General features: G+C 45.8%; 1 long non-coding RNA gene across 8 annotated transcripts in view; it reads left to right on the top strand.

Annotated features, from left to right (window-relative positions):
* LOC127387833 (uncharacterized) overlaps positions 1-27,049 on the top strand; it is a 70,077-nt gene that overhangs the window by 5,089 nt on the left and 37,939 nt on the right. For 5 of the 8 annotated variants that reach the window (XR_007890219.1, XR_007890215.1, XR_007890217.1 and 2 more), the window contains exons 2-4: positions 8,106-8,270; positions 8,875-9,059; positions 12,575-12,809. This is a non-coding gene — a long non-coding RNA (uncharacterized LOC127387833). Of the gene's footprint in view, positions 1-8,105; positions 8,271-8,874; positions 9,060-11,168; positions 11,274-12,574; positions 12,810-27,049 lie in introns of all 8 variants that reach the window. The other 3 variants (XR_007890220.1, XR_007890218.1, XR_007890214.1) reach the window with 2 other exon arrangements.

The following is a 27,049-nucleotide window of genomic DNA, read 5'->3' as shown; positions in this document are numbered from 1 at the left end:
AGGATGGCAGCTGGTGTTGTAATGTATTTGCTGCTGCAAGAGAAGAGAATGTAGCTGGAGCAGAGATCCAAAACATGGAATTCAGGTGCTTAAAGCCAGAGCAGGCACATGCATGGCTCCACAGGCTGGCACTCCTCTCGCTGTTGCAGGGGTCTATTTCGAGCACGCTGCCTCTCCAGGCAGTGCCGTGGTCTCTGTTTGGTACAGCAGCTTTAAAATTAAGCCCTTGTACACTGGGAGAGTAATTCCAACAGGCTTCTTTTCATATGTATGTGACAGCTTTGAGATGTGGCTTGGTGCTTGGTGACAGTTTTGTGAGCGTTTGTTTCAGTAACTTCCAAGACCCTGGCACTAGATGGAGCTTTAATCTACTTGCACTTAGAAGTCTATTAAGTTTAACCACAAGTTAAAAATAGGGAAGAGTAAATTAAGATGTCTATGCCTGCTGCTACATTTACAGTGTCCTTTTCCCCTTTTGTTAACAGAGTGGTGTAAATTATAATTTAAATTTAATTTAAATGAAAATATTGTAGCAGGATGTCCTTGATCCAGTAGGTGCTTTATAATCACTCTTACTAGCACCCTTTAATGTGCTCTCAGGCTCGTGGGAGAAGTTGCTGTAAGTTAGATATGCTGAAAATGTGCTGCATGTTTAAGCTTATAAGTAGGCTGTGCTGAGTAAAGGTAAATCCATTTTCTGAACAAAGTTTCTGTTTATATTTCAGAATGGGGTGGGGGTGACCAAGCCTTCTGTTTGCTCTGTGCATTCAATAGTGCATTTGCATTTTTGCTTCATGCTACCAGAGCCAACAATTCAGAATAATCTGTTATCAGTCACTTCATTTTTTTCCCCATGTGTTACCCTTGAAAATATTGAACAAATAGAAACAAATAAAAAACAGCTTTGAAATTGTAGTGTTTAATACTTTTCATCTAGCAAGCATCATGTCTCACAGGCTGCACAGCATATATCAGAAATTTAAGACCATCTCTGCCTTCCACAGAAATAACTGGAAGTAGATTTAGTTTTGTTCTTGGGTGCCTGTGTGCTCATCAGCAAGACACTGGTTCAGTCGAAACCCTTGTCCAGACTCTGAAGTAGCAAACTGTGTAATCAGTCTCTAGTCACAGCCACTGTGCTATTTTATTCAATGGTTTAATATAGTAAACCAAGAGATACATACTTGGAAAAAAATTGGAAGGCACGCTGTGCTCAGAAGACTGGAGGTGATAAAGAAGGAGATTGCACATTGCATCTTGTTCCCATCACCTTCTGAAAGTCTAACCCTTCAGTGTCTGTCACCTTTTATCAGCAGGACTGAGGGACTCCACACATACCATAGAACGAAAAGCCTTTGTAGAAAACCGTACATGAATGCAGTTTTGGCAGTATGAGCTAAAGCTCCTATTTGTGGAAGATTTCTGCTACCCTACAGAACTGTTAAGAAACCACATTATATATGGAAGAGCACCTGCAGGCTGCAGGTGGGCAGCAGGGTTTGCATACAGCAATCTGAGCATGGTGCTGGCCATACTGAGCAGGGAGACAGCACGAGCAGCTTTCAAAAGAGACTGCTGAGGAAAGTAGTTTTAGAAGGGTGCCTTATAGGTTACCTGGCAAAATTTTTATTGCTATTTGTGACCAGATTCAGAGCCATAACTTCCATATGAATCGATATAAGCTTGCAGTGTCAGAATCTGAAGAGTTTGTTTTTACGAGGTTGTCACCAGTTGTGTTCAGGGTAACATTTCATCAGTTCTGGTTTCAGGGGAAGCAGTTTGCCACCCTTTGAAGAAGTAGGAATGAATACACTGATGGCCAAATTCCAGTGCATTTGAAGAGCAATGAGAAGTTATAATTCCTGGTGGCATCACTGATACAGGCATAAAAGGGTTAAATGTTTATATTTCTTTACACTTTCATCTCATTTTACAAAAGTAGCTCATAAAGTTACAAAGGATCAAAGTATGCTGGAGCATTCTGTGTTGTGTTTAGCAGCTGCCCTGCTGCTGTGTGTGTGGGCATTCTTTCATTCAGTGGGTAGCTGTGGCAGCACCACCATCATTATATAGAAAGCATGTCTACAGAAATAAATGTCTTAAAATCTGCACAGTGCATAAACTGACTTTTATTTCTGTTTAGATGCTCTGTATCTCATTGTTCCATATACTGGTTAACGTGGCCGGACAACTCTTCCTTTTTACTTGAAAGTGGAAAAGAAGTTGTACACGCTGTGTTGTCAAAGGTGACCGTAGGATTTATCCACAAAGCTTCCTCTGACTTAACTTTTTTGAAAAGTTACCCCTTAGGAAATTGAAAGCTTAGATTGTAGATGATATGTTTATGTTCAGATAAATAACTAATTCCTGAAGTCTAGATGACATCTTGGCAAGTAAACTAAGCAGGGAATGTAGAACAAAGGACTCTGTGGCGGCAAAGGACTGGCGAGTTCATACAGCGTATGACAGCAGCAGCATGTTTATACAGATATATGCTGTCCACTGCTACATTGAATTACTGCCCAAGGTGTGGCTTGTGCCTGTTAAGAAATTCTTGACGAGAATGCTCTTGTCGGCACGGCTGACTCTTTTAGTGATTACCTGTGGATTCACAGAACCACAGACACAACTCCAGCGTTGTTCATGCCAGTGCCACAGGCAGAGCTAAAATCACCTCCTTGTTCCTCCTGACTACAGGGCACTTGTTGAAGTGCAGCCGGTTGCTGGAGAGAGATAGGTCAGGCTGAGGCTGAACACAGGTCCATCGTGCTTGGAAGGACTAGGCTGCACTCTTTCTTCTCTAGCCATCTGTATCCTTCTGTGCAAGAGACTAAATCTACAGTTACAGATATTTGAAATATAAAAGTTGATTGGGAAATAAATATTTTTTTTAATGTGGTTCTCGTTAGGGTTTTTCACCCTATTGTTAAGTGAAAATAAATCACTTAACTACTCAGAATGATCCTTACTACTTGCAGGCACCAGGCAGCAATTAATAGAATTTTTGTTGCTTCACTACAAAACCTGATCAAAATCTGATTCTTGCAATGTTTGATTTACCTTCTGTAGCAGATGCTTTTTGGGTTGGATGCATTAGACACTTGAGGACAATGCACTCTACAAATACTACCTTAAAACAAGGAATATGGTGTTCTTCCCTTTGTTGTGTTGGCATCTTGGGAGGACAACAGCACTGTGAATGAAAAGTGGAGAGAGCAAGCCGACAGGTTCTTTAGCCACCTGAGGCCTCAATCTGATTGTCCTTACGGTGATATCACTCCTGCACTCCCAAGTTATTCCTGTTTTAGCAGATTTAGGTCTGTAGTAACTGTGGCAACCCAAACCATAGAAAGCAGCTTATGACCTAAAGCTGAAGTTGCTTCTGAGTATTAATGGGGTGGGTTTTTTCCTCCTAGCTAAGCTATATTCATTGGCCAAGGAAAGATAGCAAAATAAGAGTCCTTTGATTACAACAGTGCATTGATGTTTGTATTTTGCCTTGACCTCATCTCATTAATAGGAAAAAAAAAAAAAGAAATTGGGAACTGAAATGATGACACTGGAAACAAGTTTTGTCATTAAAGCACTGGATATTTGTTGTTGGTTCACTACAAGATCTGAGTTTGAATTTCAATATTCTTACAGGCCTGCCTTTTCAGAGACTTTGCTTTGACCCATAGAATATATGAAGAGAATGAGTAGGGGGCATGGAAGTCTTCAGCAAGGCATGCAATTGTTTGCAGTATGCAGTTAGACACAACCTGCAAAGAATATACATTAAATTGTTATTGTGTTCTCTTCTCACCTTTGTCTTGATAAGCAAAGCAATAATATCTTGGGAATGCCTGTGATGCTCAGTCTGTGGCATTCGAGGAAGCTTTTTGAAATATCATGCACAAACTTTACAGGTTTATTTGGTTGTTTACCATTGCACTGTGTCTTAGTCACCCTGCAGCCTTCCAGGGCAGCAGGACTTCAGTTTCTATTACTAACCCCCTAGTTACTAATTTAAAACAAAAATGTTTAACCATTTTGGTTCACCTTTATTTCTCTTCAGTGAGCAAATGAGGGCATGAGCCAAAATCTTTTTTCTCTATCATAGCTGAATATTAATAGGTGAGCAGGAAATAATTTTGTCACACTGCTCCTCTCTGGAAGAGACAAAATCACTTATTGAAAATGAGAGGCTTAGGAACGAAATAGACACTAGACTGCTCTACAGTGTTAAGACTGATGTGCTTCCTGGTGTATTCAAAAGATCTTTTTCTAGGTGTCTGGAGACTGCATTTCTGAAGTTACAGACATTTGTCAGTTTAGGCATCTGGTAAGCAGGAATGTTAAGAGTTCTGTGTCCCTTAAGTGGCTGGGCCCTTCTGAAGGCTGTTGTGGGGAGGGGATTGCCAGAGCAGGAATTTAACTCAAAAGTGAGCCTGGTTCTCCAGCCTCCAATTGCTCTTCACCCCGTGGCAGCCAATTTGTTTCTGTGTCTTCCCAGGGCATGTACCACTTGTGCTTGAGTTGTTTTCCAGAATAGCTGGCATAAGACAGTCTGCCAGGAGTATGGAAAGCCTTGTGTTGTGGATCACTCCCAGCCTGACCTTTTGTACTCAGCCTGTTACAAACAGCTGGGAAAGGTTGCATCCTCAAAGCTTTCTCTCCTTAGTAAAAGAATGTGACTGCTTTTAACTGCTTACTGGCCAAACTGAGTGAGTTCAGCTGGCATACTGACCTGTAGGGCTGTAGTAGCCATCTTGGCAGGCTTCATGCATTTAGGGCTTTTCTTTCCCTTTCATTTTTTCTTGGGGGACAGGAGCTGGTGAGCTCTGCTGCTGCTGGCCTCCCAAGGTTTTCCTGGTGCCTCCTGCTCTGAAATGACATGGCTGCCTTTGCCTTCTCCCACATGAATTGAATGTCAGATTCAGGACAGAGGCACAGGAGGGCAGTAGCTCTTTTACTTTTTGGAGGCCATTTGTAAAATAAAGGGCTAAATACTGACTTACTTGGGCAGCTTTTATTCTGGTGGTATCAAAACTAACACATTTAAATAATTACATTTCCCCCATTATTTCCTTTATGTGCCATTTTTCACAGGCAGCATGGCAGTATTAACTGACTGCTATTGCAGTAGATTCCAAAGACATCTGAGTCTTAGGTAGCGAGTAGCTGCTAGGTTTCTACCTAGAGGAGCACCACATTGCTGTGATTACCTTATCTTGACTGTAGAACATTGGCTTTTGCCTCTTGTTGCAGTTAAAAACAGTTATTCATAGAGTAGAAGTATTTAACTACAGTATGATCCATCCCCTGACAGAACCACAGGCTCTGTTGGGCCAGTGGATGTCAGGATGCAAAGGTACTCAGTACCAGCACCTAGCACTGTTACAGAGATGATCCTTTGTCCTTCACTGCATTAATGAGGAATTCCTTCCACTTTCAGCTCTGATAATGGCCACTGTAACACTGGCTCTAGCAGCTGATCTAGCTAAGGAAGCAGTTGTGTGTTTCTTGGAGGCTAATGCAGTGCTACTGCTAGATCTTTACAGCTCTGTCATGGTGATGCCAAAAAAGAGAGAGTATTTGATTTTCCTAAAAAAACCAAACTGACCACAAACCCTGCTTTTTGTGGTCAGCCCCTCACAAATGCCCTGGATGCTGTTCAGTTTTTTCTATGGAATAATTTCAGCGTAAGGCCCTGGTGAAGTTTGCTCTAAAATGGGTACAGTCCAAACTTCCGTTCGTAAGTAAAGAATTAATTATAGACAGTTGATCTTTCTTTCTTGTTTGATATGTATAAGCTCCTTTTACAATCTCTATCCAAACAACATTCAGTTAATGATTCAAGGCATCTTGTTATTTGGAGCCACTGCTTGTAGAGGAAGTGAAACTGCTTCTTTTGAGAAAGTGCAGGCAGCTCTTGGTGACTGCTTTGTTCCTGGTTGTAGGGCTGAGCGTTGCGTGTTCCCCTGCTCGGGCCCAGCTCTCCCGGTGCTCCAGCACAGGGCAGGAGTAGCTGACAGAGTGCTCTGAGGGATGGAATCAAGCAGCAGGAGAGCAGAGATTGGGCAGCTGCTGGGGTGAGGGCAGCCCAGCTGAATCTGCTGGCCTCCTACCTGGCTGGAACTTTCCACACTGGAGTGGAGCTGGGCAGGGATGCAGAGGTGATGCCAGCTGTCACAGGACACTGTATGTGTGTTTTTCCTGAAGTGGATCACCAGTGTTTTTGGATAAGTGCTGTAAGCTGGTGGGGATTCAGATCTGCTTTTCAGTATAGGTGCTAGCTGATGGGAAGCCTTTCTTCTTCCATCGGAGTCTGGCTGTTCCTGAAAAGGCTGGAGTAGGGCTTTCCTGTGCCCCTTCTCTCAGCCTGGAGGAACAGCAGTTGCCTCATGTGCCTTTTGGGAATGGCCCTTGGCGCTGGGGATCCGTGTGCCCTTCTTTAGGGTGCCCAAGAAGGGCCTGCTGGGGCCTGAGCCTACTTAGCAGGTAGAGGTGTTGTGGGCAGGCTACGAAGGCTTCTGCCCTCCCCTTAGTCCTGTCCCTGCTCCCTTGCTGCAGACTGGGGGCTTTTGTGCTGCAAGAGCACTAAGAGCCCCTCAGCCTCCCTTATCCCCTGGCACGGGTGAGGAGCTGAGAACGACTTTTCTCTTGCCTCCCGCAGCAGCCCCAGGTGGCCCTGCTGAGGCGCTGGTGTCCGGGGACCGGCTGGGGACCGGCCCTGTGGCTCGCAGGCTGTGGGCACCCAGGTGGGGACTGCAGTCAGTGTTAATCCCAGGAGCTGCCTGTGAGGACCGTGGCTCAGCAATTAGACCTGAGTGGTTAGCAAGGGAGCACAGTGGCTCAGCTCTGGCGCTGAGGGAGCGCGTGTCCTCGTGTGAAGCGAGCAGAGCTGGGCCTGAGTCCTGGCTTTGGGACGAGGTGTGAGCTGGAGCACAGGCTCCCAGGATTGCTGGTTTCCATTCCTGGCCTGAGCAGAGCACAGGTTAGTGACTAGGGTGGAAGTCTGGAGTCCCCGTGAGGAGACAGGATCCTGTGTGTCAGCGTGTCGCGCTGCCGGTGGCCGCAGCCCTTTTCCTCCTCTCAGAGAGGCTCTGTTGTGCTCCTGCCTGCTGGACGCACACCTGTGGCGGTGCCCCACACCACCTGTGGTGACAGCGAGGTGTCACCTCGCTGCATGGCGGCTCTTTCACATCAGGAGGGAGGCAGCGGTTGCCTCTGTGCAGAGCAAACCGAGTGACCCAGTTGAGCGCAGCGGCAGCTCCTGGGTCCCTCAGCTCCATGGCAGCCCTGCTGCAGCTGACTCATCACTTCAGCCTGGCAGAGACTGGAGCTTTCAGGCCCTAAGGATTTCACTGTTTCTTTATTAATTTTAAATTGATTAAAATGAATTTTTAAAATACCAAGAGAGACTTGCCTAAAGAAATGGTTATAAAAAAAGAAGGAAATAGTCAGTCTGTGGGCAATAACTGTGCTTGGCAATCTCTGGCTCATACAGCTGCAGGCACACATTGCAGCTTGGAGGAGTCTTATGTCAGCTATTCCATCCTGGTGGATTAGCAAAGACAGGATTAATCCATCATCATTATAAAAAAGTGAGAATTGTGACCCGTCCTTGGTTATACCCAGTGCAGACCCTCTGGTGTCCTCCCCCATGGCAGAATTCTGCTGTCAGCTACAAGGCTTTATTCAGAAGTCAGGATCTCCTGGGGGACCGCATCCCTGCGGGAGCATCCCATTCTCTCCCACCATCACCCAGTGCCTGACTAATCTCCCTATATGGTCCAGAGACTCCCTGGGGTAGCCTGTGGAGTGTCTTGTACCAGAACAGGCTGTTGGGTCCTCTGCTCAGCCTCCACATAAGGGTGCCACAGGGAGTGTGGGCAGTAACAGATGGGTGGAGGATCCTTTTTGCCACCCCCGGAGGGCTGTTACAAACATGCTTTTCCCCTGGGCCGTTCTCACTTGCTGTTCTTGCCCCTGCTCTGCCACGTGGAAGGTGCCTCACACTGTGAAGCAAGAGTATTTCCATCCCTTATGGTTTCCGTCTGCTCCAGTGTGACTGCACAAGTCAAGGTTCTGCAACATCTAAAGCCTCTCCCCTTTCACAGGGATGGAGGGCAGCTGCAGCGTACCCTTCTGCCAACAGCCCCGGATGCCTGCAGACCCGCCTGAGCCAGCACCAACATGGAGCCTTCCACGTGTGCTCGACTCCATACATGCAGGAACCACCTTCTTGGAGGCTACAGAAACGGGGTTAGAGCCCTCTCCACATGGTCAGTTCTCCCTGAAGGGTCATCCAGGGGGTTCCATCCCTCAGCATCCTGCCTGCTGCGTTGGAGGGGATGGCGGGCAGTGACACTCACCTTCATGGTGCTGGCCCTAACTTGGCAATATGAATTGTTCTCCATTCTGATGAAAGTCAGGGCTTGCTCAGACAGCACAAACAGTAGATTAATTGGTAATTTTTTTTGTCCTGTTAATAAATACCAACAAATGTAAAAAAAAAAAAAAAAATTAAAAAGGCATGTGGAAAGCTCTGTGGTACTCCAGAGAAGACAGAGCAGGATGCTGAGAGGAGTGAAGGACCAGAAAACAGAATTCACCTGGAGATAATGAAGCATTGAGTTTGTCAGACCTTTTTATGTCTATCCAAAAAAAAAGCCAACCTGCTATTTTAGTGAAACTAAAGAAAAAAAATGTAAAAAACTGGAAAACCTCTGCAAAAACAATGTGACACTTCCTATTGATTGAAGTAATGGAGCAAGCAGAGTTCTAAGAAGTTACATAAAAGCATCTTTGGTCTGCTTTAAAAATCCCTCTAAAAGATAGTGATATTACTCATATGCTGTTCACCTATCTGTCTCTCCTCATCTCTAGATCTCAAAAGCTGAACTGCTCCGAATTCACATGCCCAAGCAGAACCTGTTTTTCCTGACTGTGCCCTGCACTCAGCTCTCCGTCTTGCCTGCAGTGCTGTAAAACAGGTCCTATTCACCTGCTGAGCATCCAGTGGTGTTGACTGGGATGACTGGAGGAGCCCATCTCTTGTCCTCTGATATCAGGTAGGATGGATTCTTTCTTGGGTCTTGATGTCCCAGAGTCAGCAGCAGAGCTTTGTCCTGGGTGGGTCACCACGTCTGTGATGTGCTCCCTTTGGCTTCAACTCGGAGACCTGAGAAAGAGGATGAAAGAGCAGTTTGTTTTGGGTGGCTTGCAGGTTGATGCTTGATCTGAGACTGGCTTATACTTAGGTTTTAATGTGTTTTAATTTTTTAAGTGGCCAAGGTACTTTTCAAATTAACAAGTGATATTACTGAATTCCCTTCTGTGCCTAAACAGACTGGGATTTAGTGTTTTACTCAAATTAGGAAATTATTAAGTAGGGTAAGAAGGAGGCTGGTTTACAGAGTGTTCTCACTTCGTTAGTTTTGTCAATTGCAATTGTAGTTTTAGTTATTTGTAACACACCATAATGTGCTAGTTAATTTACAGTAGCATATTTCTGTACAGTCATGAAATTAGTGACATGAGACTTACTGCAGCACTTGCTGTTTACTTTTTGCTGAGTAATATACACATTAATTATTGGCTTTAAAATATATATAGACTCAGCTGGAGGGCTAAAGTGTTTTAGACTTGCTTGTACTTCATGTAGTTAAAAATAGTGTAATCTAAGACCTGATCCTAAAGAAGTACATGTAATCAGTGTGACTATTTGTGGAAGGAAGGTTCTGGCAATGTGAAATTCCTTCAGTTTCTGTAGGGCCAGGCCTTGACCAGCAATCATTAAAAATCACGTTCCAGTGTTTTAAGGGCAGTATTCTTGTATATGGTTATCTCATTCCTTTTTCTTCTAGTTAAAAGATACCTAACACAGCTGCATCTTCTATGCTGTGTGAGCTCCTGCAAAGTCTATTCAAGCTCTGCTGCTATTAATGATGAGCATGGGTGTAATGGCCGGAGAAGTGCTGGCCCTGTGTGCCTGAAACAGGATTTTGACAAAACAAAATGCTGTCAGATTCACCAGGCAAACAGACTTGAAAATAGAGAATTTTTTTTCCACATTTTAAGAGTTTTATCACTCAGCTGGGCTGTTTGTAGTAGTAGTAGACATAACATTTGCAGAAAGAAATGTGACAGATCTATTCAGCTGGCAATACTGAGTTTCTCTGTACTGATACCACATCTTGCCAACAGTTCCTATCCTGTGGTGAAAGTTGTGTGTAGTTACCTAACAAGACAACTGCCTGCCTTCACTCTGCATTTCCATTTTTTCAAGTCAGAGATAAGACATGCTCAGCTACGCTAGGAATTAAAACAACCCAACATGTCCATTCCTGTTTGCTGAAAATGCTGCCTGGCATTCTCAGAGAAAAATAATTATATGCTCTGTATTGTCACAGGTTCTGCTATTTAGTGGTAAGAGCTGTCAAGCATCAAAAAACCCACAACAAAACAAACAGAAAAACACAACAAGGATATTCTTCCTAGAAGGTGCCCTCCCTTACTCCCTGTTTTGCTTCTTTTAGCTCCTGGCTAAGGATACTGCTGAAAGAGTGATTCACCCCCTCCAGCTACCCCGGCAGCTTTCCTCCCTGGGTTTGGTTTCCCTGTTCGCTCTAGTGCAGGAGCTGGCTGTGAAGCACGCACAGTCGGTGCTTTCTCCCAGCACTCTCTTGCTGAAAGCAAGGGCTGGCTGGCTGAACAGCACCCCGGGGTTTGCCCTTCAAAATTCAGCCTCTGTGAATAGGTCACATCAAGTAATGGAGCTGCATTTTCTTTGTCCCTGAGACTTTTCTGGAGGAGCGCCGGCACGCTGGGGCAGGTGGGCGGTGCTGGGGGAGCACGCCTGTGCTTCTGGCAGCAGAGGTGGCCCAGGAGACCCGAGGGTCAGGAGCTGCTGACGCGGTTCCTGGGTCACCCACCAGCCCTCTCGTTAGGTTTGGCTCTGCACTACTGGGGGGAGAGTCTCACCCCCACCGTACAGCACAGGGGGCAAACACGGGGACTGCCAAGAGCACAACCTCCTTTTGCCTTCTGGAGGACGAGAGGCCAGGGTGTAAAGCTTTGCCACAAAACCACAGCTGGCATTTGCACAAGCACTGCTCTGGGAGAGGCTGCACCGCACAGGCTGCAGATCATTCCTGACCTCTGGCCTCCCTCTTCCACAGGTCCATACAGCAGATGGGTTTTCCAGAGGCATGTGACTGAGTAAACCCCAGGAGGTGGATGTTGGTTCTCTGAGTGAATCCCCCAGGGAAGAACACTCAGTGGAGGTGGGCAAAGGTGACAGGATGTTCAGAGCAATGCAAAGAAGCTGACTTCATCCCATTGTGAAGGGGACTGGAAGGTGGCCTTTGTTTTAGATAAACAGCTATCGACAGCTGAGTGGATCAACTGATGGTGTAAATAGCTCCCTGACTTAGTCAGATTGGCATGGGGAGGGATTATGTGGCTCAGCCCAGCCTAAAGTAAAAAGTCTGAACAACTAGCAGGGGAATCTCAAACAGAGTGATGGGCTCTAGCTGGCATCAACACACCTGTGTCATGGTGGTGAGCATTCCGTGGAGAGGTAATGGGAATCACACTGCTGTGGTGACTGAACTGTCTATTGCAATCCCTGACTTACCTTCGAGTTGTGTTTTTAGTAGTCCCCTTGTCTCTGAGAGCCCATTATCGACACCACCCTTCCCCAGGGAAACTTCAGAAAGACACAGTATGCATTTGCTTAAGTCCCCACAGAATTAACATCCAGGGTGAAATTTGGCCCATGGTATTTCATGACACCAACTTGTAAATAATTTTGCTTTTAAGCATAAAGATTAGGGGGAATAAAAAATTCCACTGCTCCAAACAGAGCAAAGCTACATCCCCCTGTTGCCATAATTTGCCACACAGTGTGAGGTGTGATGGTGATGAGCTGCCCTCGTTGTTGGAGCAGAGCACATTTAGACTCGAGTGCAAAGTTCAGAAGCAGCCAGTGCAAGTTATTTTTATAGTGGAACCTTTATTTCACACATCCACATGAACAGGGCTCTACTGTTCAGTCTGTAACAGATTCCTTGTTATTTAGTCTTGCTGATTTTTTTTTTTTTTTAATTGTTAGCATCAAAATGCTGGTGGCCTGTGACTTCTCGTCCTTGCCCATGCACCACAGCCGTTCAGTCAGTCAGTAAAAATGACTTGTGCCTGAAGAGCTGGTGACCCCTGCCTGCCACCCTGCCCTCACAGCACAGGGCCAGTGCCCTTCATTAGCAGCTCAGTGACTCTGGGCTGGTACTAGAGAGGCAGGGAGACAGCCAGCACTGACTGTATGCATGGAATAGTAATTTATTTCAGTATTGTCCTGTGTCCTCCTATTAGGGAAAAAACTGCAACAGTTACTTGTGCAAACCATTCAACACAAACTTAGGCAGGAGTTTGTTAATCCATGTTGGGAGACTCAGAGTCCTTTGGTGGCAGTGGGTTTCTCACATTTCTTTAAATAATGTGGGTGTATACACATTGCATAAATGCAGAAATAATTGAAAAAATTACTCTTTGGTTTATTATTTTACTCTTCTGATTTGCTCATTAGGAACTTGTTAGAAGGAAACCTAGGCAATAAGTAAGGAAATCTCACCAGGAGCAACACCCAGGTGCAGGAACCAAATGTCTGTGTGCACCAGAATTCAATTGATGCAAAGAAGCTGAATTTAAAATGCAGTACAGAGCAAACCAGGGCCAGCTGGAGGACTGGAGGAAGGAGAAGAGAAAGAAGCCTGGGGAGGCAGCAGGCAGAAATGCTGAGCTGTGACACATTCCTTCTGGTGGTGAGTAAAGTATCTGGAAGGAGGGGAATGGGAATGGCTTGGTTTGGTCATTTGGCCTGCTGAACTTTTCTAGTTCACATTTTTTTAATTGGACATTCAAAATGTTGGAGGGATTTACATTTTATATATATGTTTTTAAAATGTATGTGTATATGGGAGGAGGCTGAGTAAGTATTCCTTATAAAAGCCCCAGAAACACTGTGCTTCTGTCTCTGAGCACAAAGAGAAGAAACTGAAGATAGACAAAAACTTGTCGGGGTTACTCTGAGGTAACTAACTGACTTAGGGCTGTGTAAGTTTTATTAGACTCAAGGAAAACCTTTGTTGGTGAGCAGTGGTGTTACAGGCTTCGGGTTGTTGCTCTCCACAGGGATGGGATGAGATGAGATGCTGGCAGCGTATCCTTGCTGTGCTGGAGGAGCTGGGGCTGCTTCCTGCAGCTGCCTGCAGTGCTGGGCTGGGGGAAGCTGGCTGTGAGGATCCCAGGCAGCAGGGCTGGAGGAATGAGGGCAGGAGCCCTGGCTGCCCACAGGCACCCAAGTGCTGCAGTGCCAGGCTGTCCATCCCACCCAGCCTGGCCTTGTCCTCCCTGCTCCATCAGCTCTGGCTCCCCTTCAGTGACAGGGATGGCAGGGGGCACTCGGCTCCAGAGAACACCTCCTCATGCATTTGACTGTTCCACAGACTTATAAAGATTTCAGTATTTCCCTTACCAGGCATTAACAGAAAAGCTTCTTTAAGTCAAATAAAAATGTATTTAATTCAGTGCTTATCTTGCAGTCTCGATCTCGTCATACCTCTAATTTTAACGTAGGCTGAGTCATTTTCATCCTACTGCTTTAAAATCAGGCTACGGAGCATGGTCTTGTTCTGGTATGTTTGGGAAGTACAACATTTTTTTCTCTCTCTTAGTCAGATCTCCCCTGCCAAGCTTTTATCACTCAGTGCTTTTAGATATAAAAATAACATATAGCTGGGGCTGATTTGCAGAGTTAAGTTTATTGCTGTAAGCAAAATTGAAACGTGAAGGATGCCAGCTTGCATTATGTGGATTGGTTTATAAAAATAAATTAAATGAAAGTATTAGTCCCAATGAAAAATGTAACTTTGTTTTGACATGGTTGCTTGGGGAAGAATTTGCATTGTGTATATGGCACAGCAGTTATGCAGAACTCGCTTTCTCAGTTTTGTTTGTCTGTGGCCTCTCGGTTCCTCTTCTGCCTGCCTGTCAAGCCCTCCTCTGAGGTTGCAGTTGTTAATGTTTTTATGCTACATTGTTCCCTATTCTTGTTCTTGAAAATAACTGATTGAGTTTTTGCAAATCCGAAGACTTCAAACTGAGGCAGTCTTTTGGCATGGAAAATATAGGTGGAACAGCTGTAGCCTGGCAATGCTATAAACTCCTGGCAACAGTTGTGACGTGGAGCCTTGGCAGCAGGCAGAGCTGTTCCAAATGTGTGTACCCCTGCACGGGTGGGGAGAGAACAGGAAACACGGGGGGAAGAGCACAGCACACCTCTGATTGTAACAACTGGAATATTACACTCCTGGGTATGCAGTTTAGGAACGACATGGCAAAGCTGGAAAAATACTGAAAATGGGACAAATCCTAAATTGCAGGATTAAACAAGCTTCATCTGTTTTTATATAAAAAGTCTGGTTATGGATCTGGGTGGCTCTCAGTTTGCATTCACAGGTTGGTTTCTTCACATGAATTTGAATTGTAAAGCAGTGACTGATTTCTGATTTTTAAATTTATTTTTGCTTTGAGTGCATTTGAACCTGCATCTTGGCAACAGCTTGGGTCTCCAGATGATGTGGGCTGTAGCAGAAGCCAATCCATGTGTGCTAGAGCAGCCTGTGGAGGACTGGTTCACTTCTGGGTGCACACCAAGCCATGGTGCTGTTCTCCCAGGTTGCGGGTGCTGCTCTGGCGGAGGGCTGGCACCCTTGGGGGTGGCAGCTGTGGGACAAAGCCTGGGGCTCAGCTGCCTGCCTGTAATATTCCTTCCATGAAACATGACATGAAGCCTGGTGAGGACTTGCTTTGTTTCTGCTACAAATGGGCATTAAAGTTCTCTGCTTACTCTCAAGTATGAGCCAGTTTGCACAACCAGAGAACCTCTGGTTCATTCAGCTGGTCTTGGTTGACACTCTGGAATAGTCCTTGCTTACAGAGACAAGCTAGCAATTGTTAGCCACACTGGTGGAAATTATGTGCCTATTAAATGGAAAAGATAACTTGTTTTAGTTGCCTTTATCTGCTGATTTTCTTCTTCTGAGTACCTTCAAACCAAATTTACTGGTCGGCTGGGTGAAAGTAAAGCATTTTACAATGGCAGAGATCCAATACATAACTCAGTAGTGAGATTTTGGGGTTTTGTATGTAAGTTGCTATTCACTGTCTGCTTAAAAAGTTGGTTTAATTGAAAAGGTGCTAAAAAAAGTTGTGTGTAGTTTTGTACTTTCCACATTTATGATGGTATATAAACAAAAACAAAACAAACAGTAACAGACTTTTTATTCCTTATAGAAAGTCACACCAGGATTGAAGTTTGTGTGTGTAAAGGGAATTCATCCTATGCATCTTTGAGGCTTCTTCTTTACTCTTTGTTGCCCAAGACCTTGGCATAAATACAAAGCAAGCTTCACATGTTGGTGAAGGAGGTTAAGGTGTGTTACCTTGCACCCGTTAGGCAGGAGCTCTGGCTCCTGTTGCTGCTAGTGCAGCAGGTTTTGTTGCACAATGTTCCTGTCACCCTGTGCCTATCCGGGGGGAGTCAAGGTCCCATGGGAGCTGCCAGCTCCCTGTGTGCCTGTGTGTACCCTCTTTGCCTGTTTCAAGCCCAGTCCAAAGTCCAAGGGAATAAATAAGGCTCCGTTGACTTTCCATCAGCTGTTTGCTCTGGTGTTCAGCCTGTCAGTGAGGCTGAGGGTGGTGATCTCCAGGGGTTATTTGTGTTTTCTGAGACTGAAGGTCTCCACCGAGGGCCAGGCCTGTTGGACCGGATGCTGGACAAATGCAAAGCAGGAGACAAATGCAAGCAGGTGTGGGAGAACATGTTTGTGCCTTGTCTGTTTGCTTGCTGGCTGAGAACTAGGCTGGAATGATGGGTCTCCTCTTGCAATGGCTGTATCATCTGGCCATGCCTTTCAGTCATTTGCAGGCAGGTGTCAGCCACTGAAACAGGCTGTTCCCATTGCCAGTTCCCTCAAAGCTGCCACCTGAAAAAGCTAGTTTTCTATTTGTAGCTACGGGCTTATTTGCTGTTTTTAAAAACCTTGCACAAATGGATCTCTAACCAGCTAGGCAGACACAACCTTGCATATTCATTTAATTCATTCCCCTAGCGACTGCTGCCCTATTGCATCCATGTTGTGTGTGGAGCATTCCAGATTTCCTTGTAAAACAAGAGGTGATGGAGCATCTAATGTCACTTGTCAAGTGCCTTCTAAAGGACAAGGTGAGGCTGAGTGTTGGTAATACACTGAAGAGGACATGCTAGTCTGAATTTCTCCATGGCTTCAATACAGTAGAAATGCTGTATCAGAAGCACCACTTCCAATATTGAAGATAAATTTATTAAGACAAATGTAGACTAAAATAAAGGAACACTTTAAAAAAATAACTACAAAGCACACAAAGCTGGATGCTGTGAATAGTGGGTGTCAGGGCATGGAGGGGGGTCCCTTTGCACCACCTACTTATCTAGGTTTGGCTTTCAGATAATTAAACTGACTGGCTTTTTTCCTAGTGTACTTCAGAGCTGAAAGCCCTAAGCTTTAGAAAACAAATTCACCATGTGCAATGTAACTGATAAAAATGCAGGCATTAGTTAGAGTCAAGTCAGTATTTGGCCAGGCAACAATTTTCTGTTTTCAGGCTAAATTTGGAGTATTTTTAGGGTATTTGATTTTTGCTTAGATGTGCAATATGCACATTTATACTGGCAAATTAATTCATCAGAGTCTTGAGATCAGATTTCTATTCTTACCTGTCTCTTCCATTGAGCTTTCTTTAGGATTGCAAAACCTTCCTACAGAATAAAGATTTTTTCCCAGGGAATGGCAAAAAAACCCATGTTGTGATGCTTTCTCTGCCCAGACTCAAACCAGCTAGACTAATAGTACCTAGGCAATCCTGATAGCACTTCACCTGTTCTTCTCTTTAAATCTGCTGCTGGCATTCCATGGTCCATTCCAGCATTTAGTCCTACCTGTAAATACTCAGCCTACATCTTCTCTCCCCAAAACTAGCCTGTTATTCCTGATCTGTGCTGGGAAGAAGACATGTGGACCAATGTCTCCTTCAAAAGGATCTGCTATGCCCACCCTTGGCTTTCTCATTCTAGACTAAACAAGTCATGCTTTTCTATTTGTCACAGAACTGAAGGACAGCTGAGGTTGGAAGGGACCTCTGGAGATCATCTAGTCCAACTCTTCTGTTTACAGCAGGTTGTGCGTGGTGCTGTCAGACATGTGGAGTGTCCCCAAGCACGGAGCCTCCCTGGCAACCCACCCCAGTGTCTGATCAACAGCACAGGACAAACATTTTCTCTTGTGCTCGAATGGATCTTCTTGTATTTCAGTTTGTGCCTGTCACCTCTTGTTCTAATGCTGAACAATTCTGTGCAACTGGGCAGGAACTGGAAGTGAGCAGGACTGCCAATGCCTGTTCACAGTGTGTGGCTGGGATGGAGCAGGCTGGGCCATTGTCATGGTCCCCTCTGCTCCTGCCATGGTGCTAAGGGAACCTCTGCCACCCTCAGCTGCTGGGGACTTGTGTGCACCAAGGGCCTTCTGGGTCTCAGCACACATCTGGTGCATCTTTCCAGGGGCTGTGGCACAGCTCGTGGCAGGCCAGTTGGGGCATGCTGGGTGGCATGAAGTGCTTTCTGGCACGGCCAAGGCAGCTTCAGCAAAACCCCTGTCAGTGAGGCACTTGGGCTGTGCCATGCAGTGCGCCCCAAGCTGCTGCCTGGGGCTTGGTGCAGCATCAGGTGTGAGCAGGAACCCTTCTGCTGCTGGCAGGTTACATCCCGTGCTGTTACCAGGTGGAACTTCTCCAAAGACAGGGCTGGCAGGCATCACCAGCCCAGCCAGGGCTGCCTTTGACCACGCCACACTCTGCAACCATCTGCACAGCGAGCAGCCCCGCTTCCTGCACACGGGCAGTGAGGAGGAGTCTGTGCAGGTATATCAGAGGTATCTTCCTCTACAGCATCCAGACACCTCACAGGCATTCAGTTACAGAAATGTCTGCCTTATCAAACACCCAGAGAGACCAAATAATTGTGAGGGGATGCTGCTCCTTTTTAATACCTAATTTATCTTTTATTGCTTGGTTAAAGCCTTTGTTCCAAACGCAGTTCAAACTGCCTTTGAAATCAGAATTGTGACTGCACCCAGATGCACCACGTTTTTTCCTTTCTTTTTCAGATAGTCTATTTCCTTTTCTCCCTTTCTTCTTACAGTGAGCAGCCTCTTGGGTGTTTTGCAGCACTACTGATGTTTAACATGAAGAGGCTGAGAAACTGGTGTGTGCAATGATTAAGTCACTTTCACAAGGTCACGCGGCGAATGGTTGGCAACGCCAAGAATAGCACCTGAAGTCTCTTGGCTCTCTCTAGCCCACCCTAAACACTACAGCCTGCCTTTTTCCTGGTGAGCATGATCTGATTCATAATGCAGTAGTTCTGCTGTAAGGCTGGCTACCTCTCTGCAAGCTGTCTCTGCTGCTGCAGAGAAAAGCAGCCAGGCTGAGGCAGCAACAGAGATTGCACATGTCTGTATCAAAAAGTCTAAACCCCAGAAATGGTATTTAGCAGCTTATCTTACATCAGATAAGCTCATAAAATGTACTGACTCATTAAAAATAGGTTTTCAAGTTCTTGGCAAGCACCTCTAACTTTATATTAATTGTTTTTTTTGCTGCAGTACAAAAATACCATTTTGATGATTCTCATTCGTGTTGGCTTTTTCTGGTCTTTCTGGAGAAGTACCGAATTATTGATGGGTATTTTTTTGCTTTTAATTGTGCTCTCTAGTGCTAAACCTATTCCTGATAGTTGCTTGCAGTATGTTTAGGCAAATGCAAATGTGAGTGGTTATTCAGTGCCTGTGGCACTCTGAACAGAATGTACTGAGCTCCCGGGGCCTGTTACAAAGCCTCAGCCTCCAGCACTGACAAAGCCTGTGTAGTCAATAGCTAAAATATGAGAACTACCTGGGCTTGACAGGGGGAGTTCAGAGGATCTGGGAAGATCACAGTTCATGAACCTGGACTGAGTCGTTGTCCTGTGGATTGGGTAAATAACGGGACTCCTGCCTGTGTACAGGCAGCTCAGGGTGCTCAGTGCACTGCCCTAAATGCTGGGGCCAGGTGGGTTTAATGTTGTGGTCTGCAGAGCCCCTTGCAGTGCGTAGTTCACTGATGAAGTTCTTGTCTCAGCTCAGCGTGTTCCTGAATCATAATGGAGGCTTTCCTTCTACAAACACAGTCGCTGGAAGTGAGCTGAAGCAGTGCAAAGCTGCTGCCTGCTGTGTGTCCATTGGCAGCAGCTCGGGATTTTTACAGTTCTTTGCCTTGTTGCTAAACCTATTTTAAGCTCTGAGGGAATAAGGATGGTATTTGATCTTAGCACAGGGCACAACTGTTTGGCTTTTATAACCCATGTTTTAAACCAAAGGCTTTTTCCATATATGCTTGTGTGTGCAAATAACTTCAGACTTGTGGCTTTATTCTTGGGCGCTCTCTTGCTGGCCTTTGCCGTTGCCTCTTAGGAGAGCTCCTGATGTGCGCTCAGATGGGTGTTGTTTACCGAGGTGAGAACCTCTTGGAGGAAGGAGTGTAGTGATGACTGGGGTGCACTTCCTAGCCTCCATCCGTGGACTAGTTCTCATTATGGGAGTTAAGGTTGTCTTTGCATGTCTGCCTTTTTATTGGGTTTTCTTTAACATCTCTACGCATGTGCCAGCATCTTCTGATCATGGTTCTGATCTGGGGATAATTTAGTAGTGGCACACTATATAAAGACTTCAATATCTAGTGCTACAGGATAAATCTCTCCCATTGTAGAAACTATCAGCTGCTCTTGCTGGTTCTGTGTTCATCTACCCTTGGTGTGCTGAATGATCGGCCTCTGTCTACCTTGTAAAATACACTTGAAACCGGTGCTCTGCTTTGAACCACAGGACTGAGACTTCTGAGAGCAGCTTGTCCTGCAACCTTGGACCCTCAGCTTTTTGATGGATTAGCTACATTTATGGTTAGCAGTGAAGTTTAATCTCATGTCATGTGCCTTAACACTGTGCAGAGTGAGGCAGAAGGCCTGTTTCTTCCTGCCAGTGAATGTAGCCAGATGAATTTTTGCCATCTGGGAGGGAAACCAGAACTGATAGTAACGTGGAGTCAGGGCTGGAGGAAAGGAAAGGGAAGCACTGGGTTGAGAGGGCCAGGGTATGGAGTGGAGGAGAAGCAAGTAGGGAGATGTCTGTCGTGGTTGTCTCTCTTCTCCTCATGTAATAATCTAAGATACTTTGGAGAATAAATCCCCAAAGCAGCAGCATTGCACTTGCTTCACAGCTGTCTTTGGGTGGAAAGGAAACCATGGGCCCTCTTGGCTGCTGCCTTCCATATGGCTGTTTTTCAAGGCCACACTAATAATGAATACCTGTAAAACTATGGGTATGCATTTACTGTGATTTGAAGTTAGATTTCTACCCATGTATTCTCCTGCTTTCATGTTTTGATGGCCAAGTTATTATCAAAACTCAGGCTTTTGACTTCATATTTCCAAGCTGCAGAGGCATGTACCAACTCTGGGTAATTGTGCTCCGTGTTCACATACACAAATACCTGATACTTGTGTCACCCTGGGACTGGGGCTGCTCCTGAAACCAGGAGCTTGGTTATTGGACTGCTGGGCTATTGTGCAAGCTGGGGTAGATGCATGAAAGAAAATCACATTCTGCGTGAAGTAAAATTACAGCTGCGGAAACCTCCGTGCTGTGTATAATGTAGGTTAGAAAGCAGTGTGGAACAGCTGGAATGTTACAGGGAGCTGCAGTTAGTGCCGTTGGGGCCGGTGGGACAGCTTGTTACTGCAGATGCTGTTTCCCCTGGAAAACCTGCACTTGCAGTAAAGAGGCAAGATCTAGCAACTGGGTCAAACCAGGTACCTGACACCCCAAAAGCCATATGTGCAGTTGCTGAAAACAGCACTGTTTGAGCCAGCTTTTAATGAGAAATAACAGGAATGTTAAGATCATTAGAAAATCTAGTTAATTCATTGTCTAAATTTACAGTACAGCATATGAACCAAAAGCTGACACAAAAAAGGAAGTTCAAGCCATTTGTGGGAAATGGCTTTCACTGCTGCCTCCTTTGTATTCCTAGTTGCATCCAGGATTGAGTGTGCATCGTGCACCCTGGGCAAGATGGAATATTTCAGTCCTTAAAGACTTGTTAAGCTGCTGCACAAACAGCTTGGGTGTAGGAGAGAGGAGCAGGCCACTGACTGTGCTCACACTGCTGGGTCCTGCTGGCACTGTGGCTGGAGGCAGAGATCTCCAGAGGAGATATGCATGTGGGGGGGGCTGGTGACATGCTGTCTTGGAGCTGTCTGTCCCCTCCTGGCCTTTAAGGTGTTCTGATTAGCATTATGAAGTCGTAATTTTTGTTTGGGGTTTCTGAAATGCCACAGGAATCTTCTGATGAGGGTACCTTTCAAGAAGTTATTACACTTCACTTTTAATTTCCAAAATGACCCGTGTCCTGTAAAAACAATTTTTCACAAAGCCTTTGAACTTTTTTTCATGTACTTCCTGGGGGTGTCCCTGATCCAGGCTCTGGTTTGGTGTGCGTCCATGAGAAGCTGAAAGATAAACTGATTGCTCTCTGCATCTTGCCTCCATTTTTTCTCTTGTGCTAAGGGCCATAAAGCAGAAAAGTAATTGAAAAATGGTGGCTTGAGCCAGTGCTCTCCAGGTACTTGAGAGGCGCTGCCCTTCCTCCTCCTTGTCTCTGCTCTGCCATTAATGGATTTGGATAGAAACAGGAAGATTTTTGTTCCCTGAGGCTGGCTGGCAGCTCCTCTGGGTGCTGTGGCTGGCAGCCCTTGCTGGCCTGTGGACTGGCTGCCTGTCCTGCAGCACTGGGAAGGCTGGTGCATCCAGAGACTGGAACATGGTAAGGAAGGAGCAGGTGAATGCTTCAGAGCACACAAAGAACAACACAGAGTTTGGGTTTTTACTGCATATTGAGCTCTTTCTCTAGAAGGCAAAGAGAGTACTGTGGTTTTCCTTATTTGTGTAGTCCTGATGCAGAGAATTGTGACTTGCAGAGAATGTCTGTGCTAGTAAGAGTTTGGAATGTTTCCTGTCATGGAAAACTGAACAAGCCAGTTCCACATCACCTTTCTTTTCTGAGGCCGATGAGTACTGTCAGCATGGCTGCTATTTTAATTCTGAGCTGCTGCTCTGGGTGGTACAAACACCATTGCTATGTGTGGTCAGGCATTCCTTCCCAGGAGTGGCAGGAAGGGAGTCAGAGGGCATGAGAACCTCCTGGAGCTCCCTCCGCCTCTCTCCTGCTCTCACATTTTGCTGTGTCACACGCTGCTCAAGGCAAAGCAGGGGTGGGGCACAGGGACCAAAGGTGACAGCCTAACAGGACGGTGTAAAGGGACCAAAGTAATGGGAAATGTGGGAGCAGTAGGTGGAGAAGGCCAGGGCACCATCCTTGGTGCCAACAATCTTTCTGTGGCTGTGTTCAGCACCTTGTATTCCCTGTCCTTCCTGACTGGTGACAAGCCCAGTAGTCAGAGCTGTGGGAGTCAACCCCCCTTGCTCTGGCAGGCTCGAAGGGACTAGTGGTGAACTCCCCTGCTGCAGCTCTGAGCTTGTTCCAAATGAAATGCCTTGCTCTGCTGGTGGATGATGCAGTACTGATAGGTGAAGTCTCTGTACGGGTGAAATTGTCAGCTAGGTTCTGCTTGTGGAGGCCTTCCACACGTGGAAGGTGCCAGCTCTGTGTGCTGGAAACAGCTAGAGAGACAGAACTGACAGACAGTCTCTGTGCTTCTGATCTGACCAGCTCTCATCAGAAAGTGCTGAAGCATTAATTAGAAGAACTTGCAGGTTCTTTTTGAGGTTATTTTTTCTTGCTACAGTTGCTGGCAGAGGCTTTTTCAGGAGCATATACCTACAGTGAAAAGCCCTGGGAGCATTTGCCGTCATTATTGGCAATCACTGTTAGGCTTGACTGAACAGGAGCTTGGGTGTGTGCACCAGGTGATGTGCACAAGCTCAGGGAAGAAGGTGCTGGTAGCTCCTAAGTCTGTTGTTTTCACAGGTGCTCTGAAAGGGACAGTTGGACAGAAATCCCCTTTTGTGTATCTGAGACACCTGGGCCTTTTTTTGTTGGAGAGTTTCCTTTCCTTTTGCTTCTCCCTGACATGCTCAGCCATCCATTGCAGCTCTTCCCAAGGCTGTTGGGTCCTTAGCAGCAGAATTACACTGTCTCCACTTGGTTTCCCCCTTACTATCCAGCTTGCTCAGTAGCAATGCAGCTAAAAGCTTCTACAACTTGGTACTTTGAAAGTCTTCTAAGTATACAGTCAGATGCTCTGGGAGGAGAAGTAGTGATTGAGTGCTGAAGCAGGCAGAGCCTGCCTGTGCTTTGTATTAGAGTTGGTTCCTCTGTGTGTGCCTGTGTCATGCCTATCTCCTCTTCAGCACTTTATCTCCCTCTTCTCTTTAGTGCTTTATCTCACTTCTGCTCTTTAGTGCCCATTATCTCTTGTCACCTCTCTGCCTTACAGAGTGTAGGACACTATTTAGGAGGAGTGCTGTGAATCAGCCTTGTCTGTCATTCCCAAGAGAGCTACCCATGTGTGGGTGATGCATGTTTCACGTGTGCTTGCCTCTCCTCTTGGGGAAATGTAGTATGGACTTGGTCTTGCTGCTGGCCATGGTAGCACCTCACATACTTTGTTTTTCCTGTCTCTGCTTGAGTTGGTTATTTTGTAGATGACTGAAGTTGGTAACCTGGCTGCTGTTCTGCCCTTCAGCCATCCCAAGTCGCTTTCCTCTGTCACTCATTAACGGGTGAATACCTTGTGCAAGCTCTATTGATTAGCTTCATAACCACCTGTCTGTAAATAATTTTCCATCTCTGGTTGTGAGTAATACCTGCATGCTTTGCTCCTGACCTTGGTTCTCCTCCCATTTCTCAACAGCACAGCTCCACTGCACCCAAGGAAATGATGCAGGGGTCAGGCTGGAGTGGACAAGGAAGACTTGTCCCCAGGTGGTTTTATGCTCTTCACAGATGCCTGAAGTAATTGGAGAAAGTGGCAGGTGTCCAGAATATGCAAACACAAATGTATGACAAATGAGCCAGTTGTCCATTTCTCAATGAAGTAAAGCAGTTGTACTCCAGGAGGCAGTGTGCTGGTGGAGGAACCTCCACTCCTGTGGCTACAGGAAGTTCCTCTGCTAAGATGGAGCCTGGTGAGCACAGCCCAACCTGATATTTGTCCCAAGCAGTGTTGTTGCCTGCAGTCTGCTGCCCTTGTCCCGTGGTTGCAAAAGACCAACAGCTGGCAGGAAGGCAGCAAGTGTGTGCTCCTTAAACATGCCTGATGGTTGTCTTCCCAGTGCCCAGACACATGGCTTGCTCTAGGACACCGGGACCTCCCTCTCTGCTGCGGTAGACACTGCTATTCTTAGCTCAGTGGCAGCTTTCCATATGCCAACACTCGTGACTGCAGGACTGTCTAACTTTCACTGCTCTGAAGTATTTAATTTGTCAGCTGTTGAGGTTTGGTCTTTAATGAATAGAAGCCAAAGTCCTTACCTAGATTTTTGCTTTGTTAGGGCTGAAGCACAGACCATTATGGCCTCCACAGAGTCAGAGGAGGATCAAGACAAACCCAGCAAGTCAGTCGCAGCTTGTCTGGTCAGTTGAAACCCCTGTCTTCATGGAAGGTTGTCTAGTCTTCCCTCTGCCAGCTTCTCTTCAGAGAAATGAAAAATCAGTTATACTGAAAGTCTTGCCCCTTTGCCTTCCAGTAACTGACTGTGAAGATGTGGTGTGTGGTTGCCAGAGTCAGTCTGCAGGTGATGGCACCTCTCTGTGGCTGAGGACAGCTGCTGCTGAGAGATAATCACCCAGCAGTTCACTGCAGGGGGCCTCTCTTTAATTATTGAATGTCAGAATAGATGGTTATTGGGTTACCTTGCTGGCAAATATAATCTCCAGTCTCTCATGTAACTCTACAGTATTCTCTGTTTTCTTACTTGCATAACACGAAATCTTCAAAGACTTGTAAAAAAGTCAAAATATGTTTTTATATATTGCTTATAGCAGAATATTTCCAGAAAACAACAAGTTGTACACTGGCTTTGACGATAGCCTTCCCTGGCAGTGGATACCATGTTCTTAGTCCTGTTTGAAGTCAAGCCTGCACTTGGATGTGCAGCAGGATGAAGCAAAATGTGCCTCCCTCCAAAAAAAAGGAAAAAGGAGCACAGCCTGGTTTTCCTCTCAGTTCTCTGAAGCATTTAGTTTGTCAGCTGTTGTTGCAGAAGATCTGACTGACATGTCTTGAGGAAGCTGCAACCCGTAGTTCTGGTCCTGTGGTGCAGGACACTGGGAGGGTCGCTGTGTCTGTGCAGGGCTGTACTGGAGTCACTCACAGGAGCACATGAAGATGGGGGAGGAGAGAAAATCAACACATGCATTTGTAATTTTTCCCAGCTTGCAGAGATGCAAGGAAATGCCAGTGTTCTCCCTCATCCCTCCTCCTCCTCGGTCCTGCTGTTACATGCAGATTGCAGACTTCAGATCTGCAAGCAGGGGTTGAGAAATCTGCCACAGATCCTTTGACCTTTAGTTCCTGTAAAATCCTCTGGATGCTGTAGTCTTCAGTGCTCATGGACATGATACAATTCATAGATACATTCTCTGTAAGCGTGGCAAGCAAAACTTGTCATTCCTTATTTTGCAAGAGAAATAAAACATGTCTTTTCATTTCCCAAACTGCTGAATTCCACGTCATCAGGGTAGCAATTTACAAAAGAAAGGAAGACTCTTCCACAATGCGTAACTGGAAGGAAAAGCCACGCTGTGGTTAATCAGACATTTTTGTCATTTACAAGTTTCGTGGAATTTCATGCTGCTGAACGATGCCAGACAGGCAGCCCGAGATCCCTCCTTTGTGGCCGCCACGGATCCGTCAGAGGGAGCAGCCCTGCAGGTGCTGACAGAATAATGACAGTGCCGGGATGTGCGGTTCTGCAGGCGTGGAGGGGCTGCTGGAGCTGGTGAAAGGAGAGCTCCATCTACTGTTGGACAAAGAGAAAGCAAAAATAACTGGAATGGCCTTCTTTCCCCCCGGAAAGCTACCGGATGCTATGTACTACTTTTTTTAATATTTTTTTTTTTTTAAAATATATATTTCTTTTCTTCTTCCTGTGGCTTTTAGTGCCCTCTACTTCAAATCCAGTTCCCTTGGATTTGAGAGAGGGTCGTGTGGAGGTACACAGCTGGGGGCAGTTCCTCCTTAGCCATCACTAAACAGGCAGTGCAGACAAAGGATTTGGGAACAGCATGGAAACTGTCTTGTGCGTGCACATGTAGAGTGGGGAGCAGAACCAGACACCGACCCTGATTTCTAAGCCTTTTCCCTGACCACCTCTGTTGAAGGCAGAGATGTATTGGAGGGCTGCAGGCAAAGCTCACTTCAGAGCTGCAGAAGCCAGGAAGAGCTCCAGAAGCACATGGTTCTCTGGCTTTTTACTTGAGTTGCCACTGTTGCTATTGCCACTAATGCTATTTCTGAACTCACTATATCTTATATAGGCAGAGAAGTTTTTCCTCTTGTAAATACACTTGGACATTTCTATGGGAATTGGGCCCTCCAGGAAACCTGGATCCCTCTTCTGCCACACCTGGGGATAAAGCAAGGGATGCAAGCCCTGAGCTGAGGTCTGGATGTGAATTCTGCAAGTAAATTCTGCCCTCAAGACTTTCAGCTGTAATCCTACTCTCTGCCCTTTGGATTATGCTTTTAATAGTGGTAGTGCATGTTCAAAACTGAGTGTTTCCCACTGATGTTTATCTTTGTAATAGGCTGAATTAAGACCCGCTGTTTAAGTGCCATTTGTGCTGGCCTGAGATTTATGATAAATATAGCTATTACTGGCCAGTTTGAATAGCTCCTAAAGGACAATGT

The sequence above is a fragment of the Apus apus genome, chromosome 8 (genome assembly GCF_020740795.1).
Source record: "Apus apus isolate bApuApu2 chromosome 8, bApuApu2.pri.cur, whole genome shotgun sequence".
NCBI lineage: Eukaryota > Metazoa > Chordata > Aves > Apodiformes > Apodidae > Apus > Apus apus.
Note: the sequence above shows the minus strand (reverse complement) of the source record. Positions and strands in the feature narration are given on the sequence as shown.